The 17,838-nt window shown below is 41.0% G+C and overlaps 1 long non-coding RNA gene and 2 pseudogenes across 1 annotated transcript; 1 reads left to right on the top strand and 2 right to left on the bottom strand.

Moving 5' to 3' along the window:
- Positions 1-824: 824 nt before the first annotated feature.
- Positions 825-2,231, top strand: LOC120287668. Its single transcript, XR_005545901.1, has 3 exons — positions 825-1,416; positions 1,718-1,973; positions 2,055-2,231. It is a non-coding gene; the product is annotated as an uncharacterized LOC120287668 (long non-coding RNA).
- Positions 2,232-2,443: 212 nt separating this feature from the next.
- LOC120286966 lies at positions 2,444-11,763 on the bottom strand (annotated as a pseudogene).
- A 613-nt stretch (positions 11,764-12,376) lies between these two features.
- On the bottom strand, positions 12,377-17,233 carry LOC120286967 (annotated as a pseudogene).
- Positions 17,234-17,838: the final 605 nt, after the last annotated feature.

Here is a 17,838-nt window from a genome sequence, read left to right on the forward strand (position 1 = left end):
AAAAGATTGACCCTAGAGAGAGAGAGAGGGAGAGAGAGAGAGAGAGGTTAAGAGGATCAAATTAGATGTAAACTGAAATCGAATGAGAGGAGGGAGGGAGGGAGGGTGAGAGAGGTTAAGAAGATCAAATAAGATGTAAACTAGAATCAAATGAGAGGAGGGAGGTAAGGAGAGAGAGAGAGAAGTGAAGAGGACCAAATTAGATGTAACCTAGAATCGAAGCGGCGGACGAAGCAGCGGCGGGGCGCCGGAGACAAAGCCATGGACGAAAGCTGTGGCGTTACTCCGAGACGCGGATTTCGCCCGTCTCGATGCCGAGTACGCACCGAAGACGAAGGAGGAGACAACGAGGGGGACGGGACGGGGACGGGGTTGAGTACATCCTTGTAGAAGATTCGTAGACGGTTGGCACTAGCGACGGCGGCGGCGATGACGGTGCCTCGGCTTTGGCTCGAGCGGGATTGGGCGAAGGAGTGAAATTGAGGGTTGAACGGCTGGGAGGAGGAGATGGAGGAGGAGGAGGAGGCAAAGCCATGGACGAAAGTTGGGCGTTACTCCGAGATGCAGGATTCCTGCCCCGTCTCGATGCCGGAGTACGCACCGAAGACGAAGGAGGAGACGACGAGGGAGACGGGGATGAGGTTGAGTACATCCTTGTAGAAGATTCGTAGACGGTTGGCGTTGGCAACGGCGGCGGCGATGAGGGTGCCTCGGCTTTGGCTCGAGCGGGATTGGGCGAAGAAGGAGTGGAATTGAGGGTTGAGCGGCTGGGAGGAGGAGATGGAGGAGGAGGAGGAGGCGAAGCCATGGACGAAAGCTACAGGGCGTTACTCCGAGACATGGGATTCCTACCCCGTCTTCGGTGCGCACTGCCCCGTCTCGATGCCGAAGTACGCACCGAAGACGAAGGAGGAGACGACGAGGGGGACGGGGACGGGGTTGATTATATCCTTGTAGAAGATCCGCAGACGGTTGGCGCTGGCGACGGCGGCGGCAATGAGGGTGCCTCGGCTTCGGCTCGAGCAGATTAGGCGAAGAAGAAGTGGAATCGACGGTTGAACACCGGAAGGAGGAGATGGAGGAGGAGACGAAGGAGGAGACGACGAGGGGGACGAGGACGGGGTTGAGTACATCCTTATAGAAGATTCGCACGGGGTTGGCGCTAGCGACAGCGGCAGCGATGAGGGTGCCTTGGCTTCGGCTCGAGCGGGATTGGGCGAAGAAGAAGTGGAATCGAGGGTTGAACGGCTGGGAGGAGGAGATGGAGGAGGAGGAGGAGGAGGAGAGGCGTGTTCTTCTTTGGGTAGATTTGGGGCTGATTCTGAGGGGAGCCAGTGTAGTCGAGGCGAGATCGACGATCTCTTTTTGCCCTATATGCATGAAAGCTTGGACCGATGACGGTGATCATCACATCTGGTCAGTTTCTTACGTCCTCACTCTCTCCAGTCTATCAGAACTCAATCACTTGAAAAGCACCTCCCTTTCATGTGGAGATATGTATATGCTGGAATAATTGGTCTTGCGCCATTTCTATAAGCTTTTGCTCACATAAAGTAGGCAACTTTTGGGATTGGGACTATCTTTGTCGTTGAGTTCTCGAATGTAAGCAGCATAAATCGAGGCACATTCGTTAGTAAATGTGGCGGCTTGTTTGGAATGCATGAAACATTTTTGGGAATGCTATGTATCTGAAATTTGTTATGTTTGACGAGTGCAGTTTTCTTCCTTGTGGACACATTTATGGCATGTCTTGCATCAAGAGATGGTTAAAGAAAAAGGGGGACTCAGGCAAGGTTTTTACTATCCCTTTTGTTAGTAAATGTTCTCTGATCGGTCAGGGCACTCTTATTGCATATGCTTATGCTTATTCTTCTCTCTCTTAGTGTCCTCAATGCGACGGTAAGTGCAAACTGAAAGATGTGAGGAAACTTTTTGCAACACGCCTTGTGACCGTATATGAGGAGTTGCAAAAGGTAGTTTCGATCCCCAAAGCTGTTGACATGCTTAGAAGGATAAAAATGAGCTTACTTGGAATGATACTCTTTTGTTTGCAGAAAATCCGATTCCTTGAGGCCAAATGTGCTTCTCTTGAGAAGGTAGAGATGATTGCCAGAAAATTCTAAGTTAGATGATTGTGTTGTAGGGTATGCCTACTTGTCGTTGTTCATAATTCTCTTAACTTTACCAAAATGTTCAATTTTCTTACTTATTACAATCTGCAATGTGATCGAACTGTCGTGTAAAATGAATTTTTATTATGTTTGCATTTGCAATTGAACTAGAGAGAAATTTCAGGTCTGATAAAATGCGAAGAGAGTGACTCAGAACGAAGCCACAAGTTTGATGCACAGAAACAAATTTTCGGCTTTAAAGGTCTGGCACCTATCGGTCGCAAAGAGGGCTCCACAAGTACTGAACTGCCAGGTGTTTTTGAACAAACAAAGGTCAAAACCATTGGGCTATAATGCGAAACTGCTTAAGGAGATAATAATACATCAACCACTTTGCTGTTTTATACTGGAATAAACAGAAGAATGAGGGGAAAAAAGGAAACCCTTCTTGGGCATACATGTTTGAAGCATTAACCTGAAAGCTAAAAGTCTGAAAAACCCTGTAGACGCCTAAAGGCATCATAAAAAGTCTCAGACTCTCAGCATTTTGAGCAATGACGTAGCAATTAACAGTCTTCACTATTTACCCTTGTGCTCATCGATGCCAGAATAATAGTGGCGGAAAACACAAGAGAAGTCCTTGCTTTCATGTCCATCTTTGCATAGCCCCGAGTATCTAGAGAAACAAGTTGTATTGAAAACAGTATTTTAGCCGAAAAGAATCATCATGAACAACAGTAATCAGACATATAGAAAATCATACAATTTTGCAGTTGTTTTGAAAAACAATCCCAAGAATCAAAGTTTTCCTTGAGGCACAACATGAGAATGCTTTCCTTCTTATTATTTTCTGGCAATGGTGAAATTTTTCATCTCAACGACTCATCAACTTGTTAATCCATATGTTAGCCACTTATTTTTAACACTGTAGTTGAATTTTAACAAGATAAAATAAATGGAGCGAGTCTAACATGCCCAAAAAAGTACTAATCTTTAAAGAAGGAAAATGGTGAAATGAAGTAAAGAACAATGAAATTCTGAGAACCAGCACAAATGGGCAAAGTACTTACATGTCCTGGGCTTGGAATGTCAATGGGCACTTAACACCAACCTCTTCAGCTGATGATTTCGCAAGATTTAAATCTTTAGCCTGCATCTCAGATAGGAACTCGATGATTTATATTTTTTTCCAAAAAACTGCACATACACAGAAACAGATCATAAAGAGAACTCCCTCATCATAGAAGATTCTTCTAATTGTTCTAGTGTTTCTTCTCTTTACATTTGGCTGGTGTAGAGTGTGTCCTACTTTCCAGTCTACAGAAGCTGGGTCATGCCACTAGGCCCAACTGCTCATGCAACTACATGAATAAATGTAATAGCAGAACAACTGCAGAGCAATCGGCTGCATATACTTAGTAGAAGCCAGGTAGAATTTAATGATATAATAAGCCGTACAAAGATAGGGACCTTATTAGTCCCTTCACCGTTCCGGCAGAAGGCTTATGCTATATTTTTAATGGAGAGAGAAGGAAACAAACTATGGAGGGAAATCAATAAATATTGCTTTTTTTTTTATATTGCCTGTTATAGATGAAACAAAAGACCTAAACATGCTGGCTTTAAGGAAGCATATTAGAGAATAATAGATTTCACATTAGACCTCTAACAAAGGAATCTAAAATACGGAGAATGCAGAGAACGACAGATTGCTTCCAGGAGGAAGTAGATAGGGGATTTTGTCACGCATTGGAAGTTTTTATGGAGTTCTATAGCAGATGCTGTCAGAAGAAAGTTTCCTTTGAACAAGCACCCTTCTGAGTATGATATGCATGCATTATCATCGTAGGAATATCAAAGTGCACACATCACTATCATTCATCATGTGCGAAGAAAATTTTCCATCAACGTTTTTCTTGCATAAACTCCTATTCCGGATGACTTAAGGTTCTGTTAGCTAGTCCACCATGTTCTGTGTTTCAGACAATGAAAGCCAGCCTATTCAAGTAACTTTGAGTAAATTAAGAACAACAACGGAAATATGTGCCTGCATATACAGTCAGGTCACACATTCTCAGCTTATAGGCTTGAGTGAGAAAGAGAGGGCCAGACAACAGGGGAAAGGAAGGTGAGAGAATTCAATGCATTGTGAAGATCCAGATTTTCAAATCCTTTCTTCTTGATCATCATTTTGTTTGATGTCATTGTAAGTTGGATAGCTCCTACTAATTGGTAATTACATTGAATATCGAGAGAATATCAACCACAACCCACACAAAAAAGGGTTAATGAAACAAGAAACCCTAAACTAGTACATTTGTGATAAAAATATTCCAATTTTTTTTTTTTTTTTTTTACTACCAAAACCCCAAACCAATACACAAAAACCCTAAACCAACCCATTGTTAGTTTTCATTAAATTGAATAGTACCACAAAAAATCACAAATTGGTACACCTGTGACAAACGAAGGATATAACAAAACCGATACACCCATCAACTATCATATGTCATCCAACTCAGAAATTTGACGGTAAAATTTAACGAAAACTAATAGAAGAAAAATTTGTCAGAGATATATCAGTTTTGGGTTTTTGGCAATCAAAAATTTAGTTTAAGGCAAATTTGTCACAGATGTACCAGTTCAAAAATTTTCATAATATTAACCCAACAAAAAATCTGAAGTGAGATAATTTTAGCCAAATGATTAAGTCATAATAAAATGTTTTTGTACAGTATATCCGCAATACTTGCTGAACTTGTATTTTTATGCTAGGCTCCGAACATCCTCTCTTTCACCTATTCCAAGCTGACTAAATGGATCAACCATCTATCTAATGAACAAGACAAATGTTATAACCAGAGGCATTAGTATGTTGAAAACCAATTGTCTCTTGATATTTTCCTCACAATCTGATCTCTCCACATTCCCCCAACTAATGAAGAGATCGTGGAAGAATTGCCAAATGAAAATTGTCAATAAGGCAAAAGGGAGGCAAAGAGCAATAATTTTTGGCCAAGAATTCAGAAGGAAAAATAAAATAAACTCAGTTGCTTTTCCAAAAAAGCAAGTTCGAGTTATTACCATCAGCTTAGTTGCAAATCCACCTTCATAGTTTCTTGAAGACGGAACACCTTCCATCACTCCAGGAACTGGATTATAAGCATCACTGTCGTGCATAGAAATGCAGTCACCAGAAGGACGGTCAAAGAAAATTCATAGAATACATGATAAAGAGTTTATGACACCGAATGGAACAGCATACAGGCATTTCATAAAATAATAACTTTCAGACTATGATACCTATAATTAAATTTAGATGGCTGCATGGAAGCACACTCGAATGAGCCATTTTACTTTCTTAGTTCTAATAAACCACGGACTTCCACGTAATATATTTCTACCAAAATTAAGACAGGTTCAATCTCATAATGGCAGAACACTCCAAACTGTAAGGGACCCCATATTATTGCTGGTGGATGTTGAGCAAGCTTGTTGGATCGCCCAATTTTAACGTTAATGTTTTCCATTCAGGAGTGGATCTTGGAAATCTGATATACGTACTTCTCAATAGAGATGACCTGTCGCCCTGTGAGACAGGGTCAGTCTTTCACTTTTTCACTTGATTTTTCTCTTCCCTATCGACCCCCCTCTTCTTTCCTCCTCCTCCTCCTCCTCCTCCTTCCCTTTTCCTTCCGCCCACCTATACACACCCTACACTCATCGAAATATCCATCATCTGCTTCTCAGTCACACGAGACAACATTTCCGTCTCCTCTTTTCACTTGAGTGGACAAATTGACCAGCAGACAGCCAAGCAGAGGCAGCAGCTGCTGCCCAGTCTGAACCTAAATACGATGCATAAATGACTACAAGCCTTTTATGATGCGAAAGTGCTAGAGAAAGAGAAGTCATAATAACCCTACTTGTGCCACAGAAAAGTGACCAATTAGTACCTACTCCAACATCGAGCACTTGAAGAGTTGAATACTCTTGTCAAAACACTTGCAGCAATTCCCAAAGACTGACCAAGAGCAAGTGCCTCAGATACACCAAGCATGCTCACAGCCATGGCTAAGTTGTTGCAGATTTTTGCTGCCTAAGATTAAAGGACATTGAAAGTGTTACAAGCAGGCACAGGCTGATGAGAGTAATTGTTGTTAACAATCACTACACATTCAAAATTATGTACTTCTATTGTCTCTTCAATGTATGTCGTTGTATCGAGGATGTGTGCTAAAACATTAAGAAATTCCAGAAAATAATATCAGTTTAGTCAATGGGACAATATCCGTCAAAATTTTCTGGCATTGAATATTAGAAAAATGTAGTGCATGTCATTAAGAGCCCAAGAAGATGCTTCGCTTGTGTCTTGTTCAATTAGGTTTCAGTTGTCTTTCATACAATAAGCACTTATCAACCTTTCAGTTTCAGCTATGTCTGAATTATTCCAGAAGACAAGATGGATGTTCTACTTTAATGCAGGATAGAACTTGGTAAATGCACACTAAGTAGGACACTCCACTAACCATATAAGTAAAAGCAGGACTAAAGCAGCAACCAAGCGAAATTCTGCCTTCAGAGTATTACTAGTAATATGTATTTGATAGGAAAGGGAGCCACCATCTCAATCTATTTGTTGATGACAACAAGCTTTAGGTGCATGAGCATCAGTATTCAGCTCATAAGTGGCAACCTCCTCTTATCAGGCAAATCAAACAACCAATTCCAGCTTTAGCAGTGGCATAACAAAAGCAACAAGGTTTTAAACTTTTTCGAAATGTTTCTCTCCTTATGCAATCATAAATACTAATTGAGGCTCATATCATCCTTGACCAGTACATGAATTAACACTTTCTAGTAAATGCACACAGATTATGAGTCATCGCACCATGATGATGGAACTCACCGAACCATTTCCTGCTCCACCACAATAAATTGTGCTTTTGCCCATGGCGAGGAGCAAAGGCTTTGCTGTAAGATGTTTCTTCTGATCCACCAACCTGCCAAATGCCATGAAATATAACAAGTAGAACATTCAAGAAAAGCGCATCAGTTAGGATGTCGAGGCAATCGCTTTTCCATAGATCCACGTAAAATTCATTAACTATCTTTCCAATCCCTGCTATTTCTATCAGCTGTATTGCTGCATATAGTTTAATTTAGTGCACTAAAATGTAATATCTAAGATGGCGTCAGAAGCCAAACTTTGCTTTTCGAATATTAACCAAACTCTCAGCTAGCCAAACTTTACTCTATCAGTAGTGACGTTTTCACCAATTATTCAAGCTATAAAGAAACCATGGCCAGGACACTGTTTTAAACTTTATAAAGGAGGCACAATTGCTTAAGGGCTTCTGTATCAACTAATCCATTTATTTCAGAGAAAAATATGATTACAAGGAGATATGATTATCTGATTCCTTTGCAGAGAATTAGCTGTATTGCTGCATATAGTTTCATTTAGTGCACTAAAATGTAATATCTAAGATGGCGCCAGAAGCCAAACTTTGCTTTTTGAATATTAACCAAACTCTCAGCTAGCCAAACTTTACTCTATCAGTAGTGACGTTTTTCACCAATTATTCAATCTATAAAGAAACCATGGCCAGGACACTATTTTAAACTTTATAAAGGAGGCACAATTGCTTAAGAGCTTCTGTATCAACTAATCCATTTGTTTCAGAGAAAAATATGATTACAAGGAGATATGATTATCTGATTCCTTTGAGGAAATTCTCAGCTTCTTGGAGTGAAATTTTGTCAATAAGACGCCACAAAAGATAATCTGACATTAGTGAGAATAAAGTAGGTGCTCAAACTTTACCAAAAAAAAACGTAGGTGCTCAAACAATTATTATGGTCATGAAGGTTCTTTACTGAAATCAAAGCATGAGCAGCTATGGATAAATATTTCCATCAATTAATGTTTATCGAAACAGGGTTACATGCATGAATCAGAATAAATACCAACTGAGAGATTCAAAGAGTACTTTTAAAAGCAAGTCCATACTCTGAAGCTATTATAATCATATCAGAATCTATCGACTGCACAAATCGAGCATACCATGAACGTTAGTGAGCCAGCTTCAGCAGCAAGAACACCTCCAGAAACCGGTGCATCCAGCATCATAGGAACTCCACCTCCATCTATTTATTTACAAAACATATAAGCTTGTACAGCATATCCATATAACACAAGGAAAAAAAACAAAACTAGAAAATTCTTCTGGGACCAAAGATGATGTAAAAGGCAATAAAAGAATATGTATGACTTATATACATCTTCTGTTTTTCAATATGAGGTATGTACTCGCCCTCGCCCTGCATCAAACAATCTAAGTATTCCAAGTCTGAGATTCCTTATCTACTTAATACAGCAATTAAAAAGGGTGTCCAAGTGCACAAGGCTTCCAGCACTGTGGGAATCTAGGAGGGGTTGATAATCCTGATGGAACATTACAAGCTCAAGTCTCATTTTAACAAATAGAAAAGAGGAAACCTTAAATTTCTCACAGTGGCATTCCGTCCAAAGTAATAAGTCCTAGTAAGAGCACCAGTAACTCCCACATACATTCCCCTACATAACACTGGAAGAGTGCATGTTCTTGCACATGGGCATGAAGAAAGCAAGATAGCAATGCGGCGTAAGTAATCATGCCTGCATAGCAATAATCATATATCCAGGTAAATCATATTTTTAGAACATTACCATGACGACAACAATCAAACAGCTTTCAGGACATATGGACTGCACGCATTTCAGGGAATACTTAGGACGGAAAGATGGGTTATTAAGCATGACACTTACAAGCACTGATTTCATTTGAAGGATAAGTCTGCGGAGTTTACTTTCTGTTACCTCTTCCCATTTAAAGTACAGTTAGACACAAGTGCTGAAATCTTTTCGATGTTTGGGGATCAATAGTAGAAGAATCTATCAATAACCACGGTCTTAGGAGATTTCCACCATGAAGCAATCCATTCGGTCCAGTGTATACATCAAATACCTACATTAATCATACAGATAGATTATCCAATTTCATCCTTATATGCCTTTCACCTAGCAAATTTTATGAGAGAGGCTCCAAAAACACAGTGACAAACAACTTACAGGGTTAGCAAATTGTTTTAAAAGAACATTTCTGCATTGTTTACATTTGATGTGTGAAATAAAAATGTCAATGCCTAACATGAGTCCAAAGGACTTAAAGTGCTCCTCAAAAAGGAAAACAGGACCTCTTCATAAATACCCTATGGTATCAGTTAATGCCAATGATCTCCCACCATATATAAGATCACATATAGCCCACGGAAAGAATGGGCCTCTGAATATTAACAAGCTTCAATTTTCACTGTTGAATCATTTACCCTCTCTTTGGTTAGTTCATATCAGAACTACAATCACGACAATAATTTCTTTTTACAATCTATAGGACAATCATAAAGATTAACTTCATTCGTAATATAACCATGATGGCAGAAAACTACTGCAAGGAAAGGACAAAAATAAAAGAGAAAATTTAGAACTGACATGGGAAGATGACGGCAACATTGTCACTATTACATCACTTTCTTCTGCAACTTCAAAAGGTGTTTTCTTGGTGGGGACTCCAAAGCAGCAAAGATCTTCATGGCATCACCATTTCTAAAAGGAATAATTTTTATTTAATTACACAAATTGGCATGGAACAGCTGCAAGAAACTAAATGCTCCACAATAATTGGATTGCAAGAATGTTTTATTATGTGTGAATACAAAATTGAAATTTCATTATGTGTGAATACAAAATTGAAATTTCATTATGTGTGAATACAAAATTGAAAAAGGTGATGCTACTGGGAAAGTCAAAGGATAGTCTGGACACTACTAGTAAAAATGGGCTTCTGTCTAGTAAGAACTTTCTGAACATCTCCTAAAGGATGTGAATAAACCAAGATTTTACTCCTAATCTGCTCATAACACATTCATCTCCCGTTGGTTTAGTCAATCATTTAATGTCAAAGCACTGGAAGCTCAAACAGCAACATAATGAGATCATTTTGGAGTATTATCATTTCAAGGAAATGCATTTAAAGATTATTAGGTTCACAGAATACAAAACATTACATATCATGCACGGCAACGTTGTATCCAGCTTTAACAAGATTCTTCGCCATTCTGGATCCCATATTTCCCAAGCCTATGAAGCCAACATTCTGAACATGCAAAAGTAAATTCAGCAGATACAAACAAGAGATAAAAGCTGTAAGCGTACCAGTCGTATGCAATTAACCATGGAAAACCCCATCTATGAATTAGCTTGACATGGTAAATTAAAAGGGCAATATTTGAGATATCACTGAAGCTAAAAATTGAGCAAACCATGATGATGATGGATTAAGGTTCTTGACTCAACACAAAAACAAAATTCCAAGAAATTCATGGGTTGGTAGAGCAAACTCAAAAACCAAAAAGATGCTATGGCACAACATATGAATAATGTCTTGGATAGATGACTGGAAAAGGATGAAAATTATATAACATACATGGTTAATTATCCAACATGGAATTGAAAAGGTTAAACACCAAACATAGTCATTAGTGCCTAAGAGAGCAAAAAGTTGAATTCTGTCCTTTGACCCTGAATCTAGTCCACCCTAAAATTACAGTCATCAAATGAGAGTACTAGGAAAAAAGAATGACGAAGCATCACTTAATGCTCACGCACAAGAACTGACGCATGAACTAGATCAACATCTCCAGTGTTATGATGCCCGAAACAAAACAACCACTGTCTAAACTCAACTGAGAATTAGCAATATCAAGATCCAACTCTCCCACAGAAGAAGCAAACAAGCAGGTACCCAGTCTTTTCACCAAGTCAGGCTTCTTGCAAGCACAAAGGGAAGTAATACCACAGACCATCACTAAAGGGTCCTTATTCATTTCTACCACTGAACATCACTCCGCACCGTGGCTGGTGGCTACCACTTTGCTTCACAGTTCATAAAGTTTTGATATTCTTCATAGACTATTCTATCACCAATCATGGGATTAGCATCCAATGTCAAAGCAGAACCCAATCGAAAGATGCACCAAGACAGATAAAAACGAGAGCAAAGAATTCATTACTGGCTCACATAAGCAAATCTCTGTTGATATTCTAAAACCCAAAAGCGGTAAGCCACCCTTTTTTTCGTCAAACGTCCACAAACAACGTATCCCTTTAGTTCTGTGCATCGAAGCGGTTCGCACAACAGAAGGATGAGGAGGAGGAGGAGGAGGAAGAAGAGGAGCTGGCTTTGCTTACTCCGAAGTTCGCCGGCCCCTCGTCCGGCGAAGAACAGAGGCCGCGCGCCGGCGCCGGCGGTCCAAGGAGAGGGACGGCGACACGTTGGGTTTGCGCTGGGAAGAGAGAGGAGAGCTCTCGCCGCACGACTCGCCATGGCCGTCTTCGATCTCGCCTTTCCCGAGTCGAAGCCGTGCGTCGTCGAGTTTCAGACCGAGAGAACAGCACGAACTACGAAGCGAATGATTGTCTGGCCTCGCTGGTCAACGCATGGTCGAAGTCTTGTCTTCTTTCGGCCACGTGGGATATGCTTTATCTCCTTGTCGTACTTGTCTGCCACGTAGGATAATCGTCACCCTCCCGCGGAGAGTTCAATTGCATGACGCTACGTGCATTAAAATCGATTCATAATATTATCTTATGAAGTGAATTTGACTAGATCGTCCCTCCCAATCCATGGTGAATTACTTAGAACAATAATTTGGTAAGTTCGGAAGGCAATCGACATCATTTAGTCCGACCTGATTAACAATAATTGTTCACAGTCCCATTGGAGTCGGTATTAACATACCCAACTCCGGATTGGATCTTTATGTACTAGGTATAGTCGAAAGCTCAAATAAACTTCATGCATTTCCATGCGCAATACATCAAGGGGATGCGACCCTTCACTTGGAAAGATCAGAGACAACCCTTCGAATGCAGAAATGAAACACTCCGCTAGTGACAATGATGAAGAGTTGACAGGTTCTTACCACCGCCGACATCATTTGGTCCGATCTAATTAACGATAAGCATTCCCCTTCTCATCGGATTTGGTATTAGCATACCGATGTGCTGATTGGATTCCTACATGCTAAGTGCAGTCAGAAGCTCAATCTAATTCCTGCGTTTCATCTGAAGGGCTCGGACACCACCTCTACTTTCCGGACACGCGTTTCATCCGTTATAAAATTCATGTCGACGTGCACGAAACATCGAGGTGATGCTACCCTTTACTTGGAAAGATAGGACAGCCCTTCAAATGCAGAAAGAAAATACTAAGCCAGTGACGATGATGAAAGAGAGATGGGATCAAATTACATGGAAAATGCACTTGACATCCTCTCAGTTTCACTGCATTTTCATTTCCACTACTACCACCTAAGAAAGCCACTGGATCCCAAAAAATCATGGAACTTCCGAATGGGAATCGAATGAGATATTAATTCCCACCAGAAAAGGAAAAGTAAAGAAAAAAAACTGTTCAGACAGCCTTACCAAAAAAAAAAAAAAAAAAAAAAACTGTTCAGACAGTCGACTCCCGATAATCTATATAGAGGAAAGATCTTCATATATCGTCTTGATACCTGGTCGCTCTGAGACTGACCGTATACATCTCAGCGCGATTCCAAGGACCTCCTTCATTCCCTTCTCGAATGCGGGGTTACCCATTTCAGGGAGCAATGCTGAATCGAAGCATTCCGTACCACGACCCTCGGCAACCCTCAACCGCACCCAGTCAGTCAAGTCGACGCCACCCCCTTCACCAGAAATCACGTCTCCAGCACATCGCCCAGTCAACAATTCGAGCATGATCACACCGAAGGCATAGACGTCTGACTTGAAGGAGGGTAGAGGCTTTTTGGAAGCAGCCAGCTCCGGAGCACGGTATCCCAATACACCTGCATCTAGAATCTGTTCGATGGTACCAGCCTGGGTCATCAGACGGTGAAGGCAGTAATCGGAAACCCGAGCATTGAGGTCGGGCCCGTCTAGCAGAACATTTGTTGCTTTGAGATTTCCATGTGGAACGGCGCGATCAAAATGGAGATAGTTCAGGCCACGTGCAATATCAACTGCTATTTTGAGCCTCTGAGCCCAAGAAAGAGGTGGACCCTTTCTTCCTGGCCGATCTGACAAAAAGGATCACATAAATTGTGGAGTCACTTAACAGCGGATGCATCAACATATCTCAAAGTAATGAGAAGAGAGATGGTTGCATTCAGAATGAGTACTACAAACACTAATTTTAAACTATATCATTGGAAAAGGACTGGAACGGTTGACACAACAGCATCATGTCCAAGCAACAGGAGTAGCCACGTACCATATGTGATATGACAAAGTGTTTCGTCAACCTCGAGTACCAAAATAAATATAAGAAAGCACATTAGTTTTCGGGATAGTCGGAAATGAGTTGGTCGATAATCTATGGCATAACTAGTCTTATACCGTGGACTAAGCCTAGGGCTTTTCAAAAATAAAAAGGAAAAATGCCCGGTGAGCCACTAGGATTTCTAGAGTAAAGTCACATCGGAAGAAAAGAATCATATAAGAATCAACTGATTGCCAGATAAAGGAAAAAGTCCACGTGTAAATCTTCACAGCAAACAGACATTCACCAACTGGGCAATTGCTTATGAAGCAGACATGAGCCCACCTAGTTTCATATCCCGTTAAACATTCTTTAAGTGTCGCCAAGTATACTTCTCTTGGGCATAGAGCTGTAACAATTGATTGTTAATGTCCTTCACGTTACTGATCTCCTTGAGAATAGATTTAAATGTTTATCGTGATTCAACATAACAGAATACTTGTCTCAATTTTGGTACTTGATTTGTTCAAAATCCATTTTAATGTTCCGTGATCATATGAAAGAGACACCAAAGTGTCAATCAATCAAGGTAACTACCCAGACAGATCAGATAGGACACGAACAGTCAAAACATTAAAAAGTATAAGATATTATTGCTAAACATAGATTGGAGTCCACAAATACTCATATCCAACGTTGCTGCATAATGAATTATGGTGAATGCTTCAATGGTATAGTCATTCTTCTGCTCAGGCCCGAGACTGGATGCAATGGTAACTTTGCAGTTACTCCAGTCATCATACTCCAGTTTCACCCACAAATGCTTCATATCGCAGGAATGCGGGCATTCTGTACAGTCTATCTAGAAAGTACTATGGCAAACAATATTTCTCAGTTGTCACCAATATTCACGTTGTTTGCTAAACATTATAATACCCCGACATAAGTGGTTTATCAAAGTGGCTAAAGTAAAAATAAACTCATAGCCAAGAAAGTAATAGATCACAGTGACATTTCTGCCAACATGAAAGAGGGCAAAGATTCTATTTTGTTTGTTCATGGGTGTGCTCTGTGTATGTGTGTGTGTGAGAGAGAGAGAGAGAGAGACGATACCATAAAGAAAGCTTGCAAGGCTGCCAGGTGATATGAAATCTGACAGAATGAGTTTCTCATGTTGTGTTGGGCCCCAGTAGTACCCTCTTAGGCACACAACATTTGATGACGGATATTTGCAAATTTTTTGCCTCCTTGGCAAACTCCTTCCGCTGTTTAGCTACTCCTTCTCTCAGCCACTTTACAGTCAGGAAAACACCATTATCCAACGTTGCCCGGTAAGATGTCCCGTGACTGCTTCTTCCTAGAACCCGCAGGAGCTCTTGAAAGCTCCTCAGGTGTAAGAGTGATTGTATCATCAAGAAAATGTAATTCACCGACCAATCGATCAGGTGACTTCACATCCAGCCTCGCAAGGTGTTCAGTAGTGAATGAATCGCCAGATTCAGGTGACCAGGACAACTGGCTGTTTTTAGATGGTGAGAAGCCGGTCGTCACTGCTACTTTCTCAGGACTAATTACCTCAGCAGAGGATGATCCTTTGCGTGATGCCAGAAGATCTTCTGCTGAAACAACCAAGGCACCACCACTGCCTGCTCCACTAACAGCAGAAGGATTTGAAGCAGCTCGCCTGCGACCCTCTTGTTGCTAACATGTTCTGTTTTGCGGCTCTTCGATCTACGGACATAACAGACGAAGATGACTAGCAGAAGAAGAATAAAGACGACCAGTACACAAGCAACAACCAATGCCACTTTATAAATAGTTTTGACCGTCTTCTTAGAACTTCCAGCCGGCGAGCTGCCTGATCCAGAACTATTTGGAAGTTGTAGCCTAGTGTTCCCAGGAAAAAAGGAAGACCTTGGGAACTTCCTCAGATTTTCTGGGACCACGCCAGAAAGATCATTGTATGAGGCATTGAAACTCTGAAGTCCATTGGACAAGTTGCCAGGAATGGCACCTGTAAAATGATTCTGGGATATATCTAATGAAGTGAGTGAACTCATGTCAACCATTGAAGTTGGAAGAGAACCGGATAAATTATTTGATGCAACATTGAGCACCTGAAGTCCAACCAATGATTCAACTTTTTCGGGAAATATCCACTGAATCGATTATGGAAAGATCAAGCACCTTCAGACTAGATTCAGTTGAGGATGGAGGCAAAAGCGAGATATTACCAGTCAAAAGATTGTTTCAAGGGTAGAGTTCTTGCAAAGTGGATATGTCAGAAGATCAGGTAAAAGAGGTCCATCTAACTGATTTGAACTGATATCAACAACCCTAAGTTTTGGATACTGGGTCAGGACTTTTGGAATATCACTGCTAAGAGAATTCTGCGAGAGATTAAGATAATTCAGGCGCAAAAACTGAGGAGTAACCTCAGGGATGGCCCCAACAAACGATTACGGCTCAGATCGAGATATTCAATGTTACCCCACTTAACAATTCTGGTCAAGTTTCCCTCAAATTGATTATTTGATAGATCCATGACAGCACAACTCCCACTTAGCAGCGGAAGTTCTCCAGTGAGACCATTTGAGGAGAGATTAAGAACACTCAAAGTGGTTGATGTGATCATATTAATTGTCCCTGAAATGAAAAGCCAAATATGAGGGTCACAGAAGAACAATATAAGAAGCAAACTATGAAAGGAACACTGATTTGAATTAGTCCCTATCGCAAAAGCAAGAAAATTTGCAAGGAGTATACCTGAGAGATTGTTGCCACTCAAATCCAACTCAGTCAAAACCAAGGAGTCTCCTTTCAATAATCCAGGCTAAAGAACAAAACCTGAAAATCTGTTGTTGCTAAGCTTGAGAACCTCCAGATCATAGACAAAAATTAAACTCAGGTAGTTCCCCAGACAGTTGATTGTAACTCAGATCCAACACTTTTAAATTCTCAAACACTTGCATCTGTCCTCCACTTACCAATGATCCCGTGAGTTGATTGCGGCTCAGATTTAAATGCTTGATACTCGGAAATGGCAGGTAAAAATTTCTGCTGCTGTGAACTAGAAGTGACCAGCGAATTTCCACAAAATCAACATAGGTGGCATTTGATAGGAATAAAATTCAGAGGCCAAAGGACCATTTAGCACATTCCCATGCAAATCAAGCACCTCCAAGCCAGCTATCAGCTCAAATCCTTTGGGAATTTCCTGAGTAAACCCATTTACTGACAGATTAAGATACACAAGCCTGGCAAGCTTAGTTAATGAAGGAGGCAATGGCCCAGAGAAGGAGTTGCTGCTCAAGTCCAGAGATTGGATTGAGAAGTCCAGAAATAGAATCAGGATCAGGCCAGAGAAGTTGTTCCCAGCCAACGAGAGATTCCTCAAGCTTGCCAATTTCCCTATGCCTGGGAGAAAGGACGATGAGAACAGGTTGTGCGATAAATCCAGGTACTCAAGGCTCTTGAATTCCCTATATTATCTGGAATTTTGCCTGTTATGGAGTTGTTTGCCATGGAAAGTTTAACAAGCATCGTCAGGTTGGCAAAAACACTCAAGTCAGCATCAGCAGTGAGGTTCAAATTATCAAGGACGACTCCCTGCAACATTGGCATTACAGACGAGATTCCATTCCACGATGAAGGGCATCCATTGAAATCTATGGATTCCTCATTCCATGAATCAAGTACATAACCAGTTGGATCACGCCTTATGCCCTTCTTAAACTCGAGCAGCGACAATATATCCTGGGAAGGAAGCTGCCCCTGCAGCAGAAATAAGAAGCAACGATACCACGACCGCCAGCTTCAAATACATCATTGGATACTACCAAATACTCCAGTAAGATGGAAAGTGCGCGCACAACGGCTAACGACAGAGATTTTCGAGGCTTCTCAGAGACAACTTCAACAGACAGTGACAGTCTTCAAACGAACAGACCAAATCATCAGCACCTGGAGCTCGAATTACCGTCCCAGCGTTGCTAAGAACAAATAAGCACGCCCAAATTATATCAAGCCAAAAGCTACAGAGACAATAGGGCAGTCTTCAAAGCAATCAACAACAAACCATTCTGACTGCCAAAAGAAAACACGGCCCTCTATCAGATACAGCCAAGTTCACATTTCACGCAGCCCGCCAAAAATGAACTCTAAATGCACCAACCTTCAGGAAAACAGACGCCTTTTCTGACACTTGCAGAGGCATACACATACAATGCCCAGAGTTCACTGAAGCACTTAGCAAATGATATCAAAAATAAAAAAAAAAAAACAAATCGGTTCTACTGAAAATGCTTCAACACTTGTGAACCAGCATTCCTTCTCTCGAGACCACAGCAACTTCTTTCCTCTCGCGGGTTCAGACTTTC

The sequence above is a fragment of the Eucalyptus grandis genome, chromosome 8 (assembly GCF_016545825.1).
Source record: "Eucalyptus grandis isolate ANBG69807.140 chromosome 8, ASM1654582v1, whole genome shotgun sequence".
NCBI classification, from domain to species: Eukaryota; Viridiplantae; Streptophyta; class Magnoliopsida; order Myrtales; family Myrtaceae; genus Eucalyptus; species Eucalyptus grandis.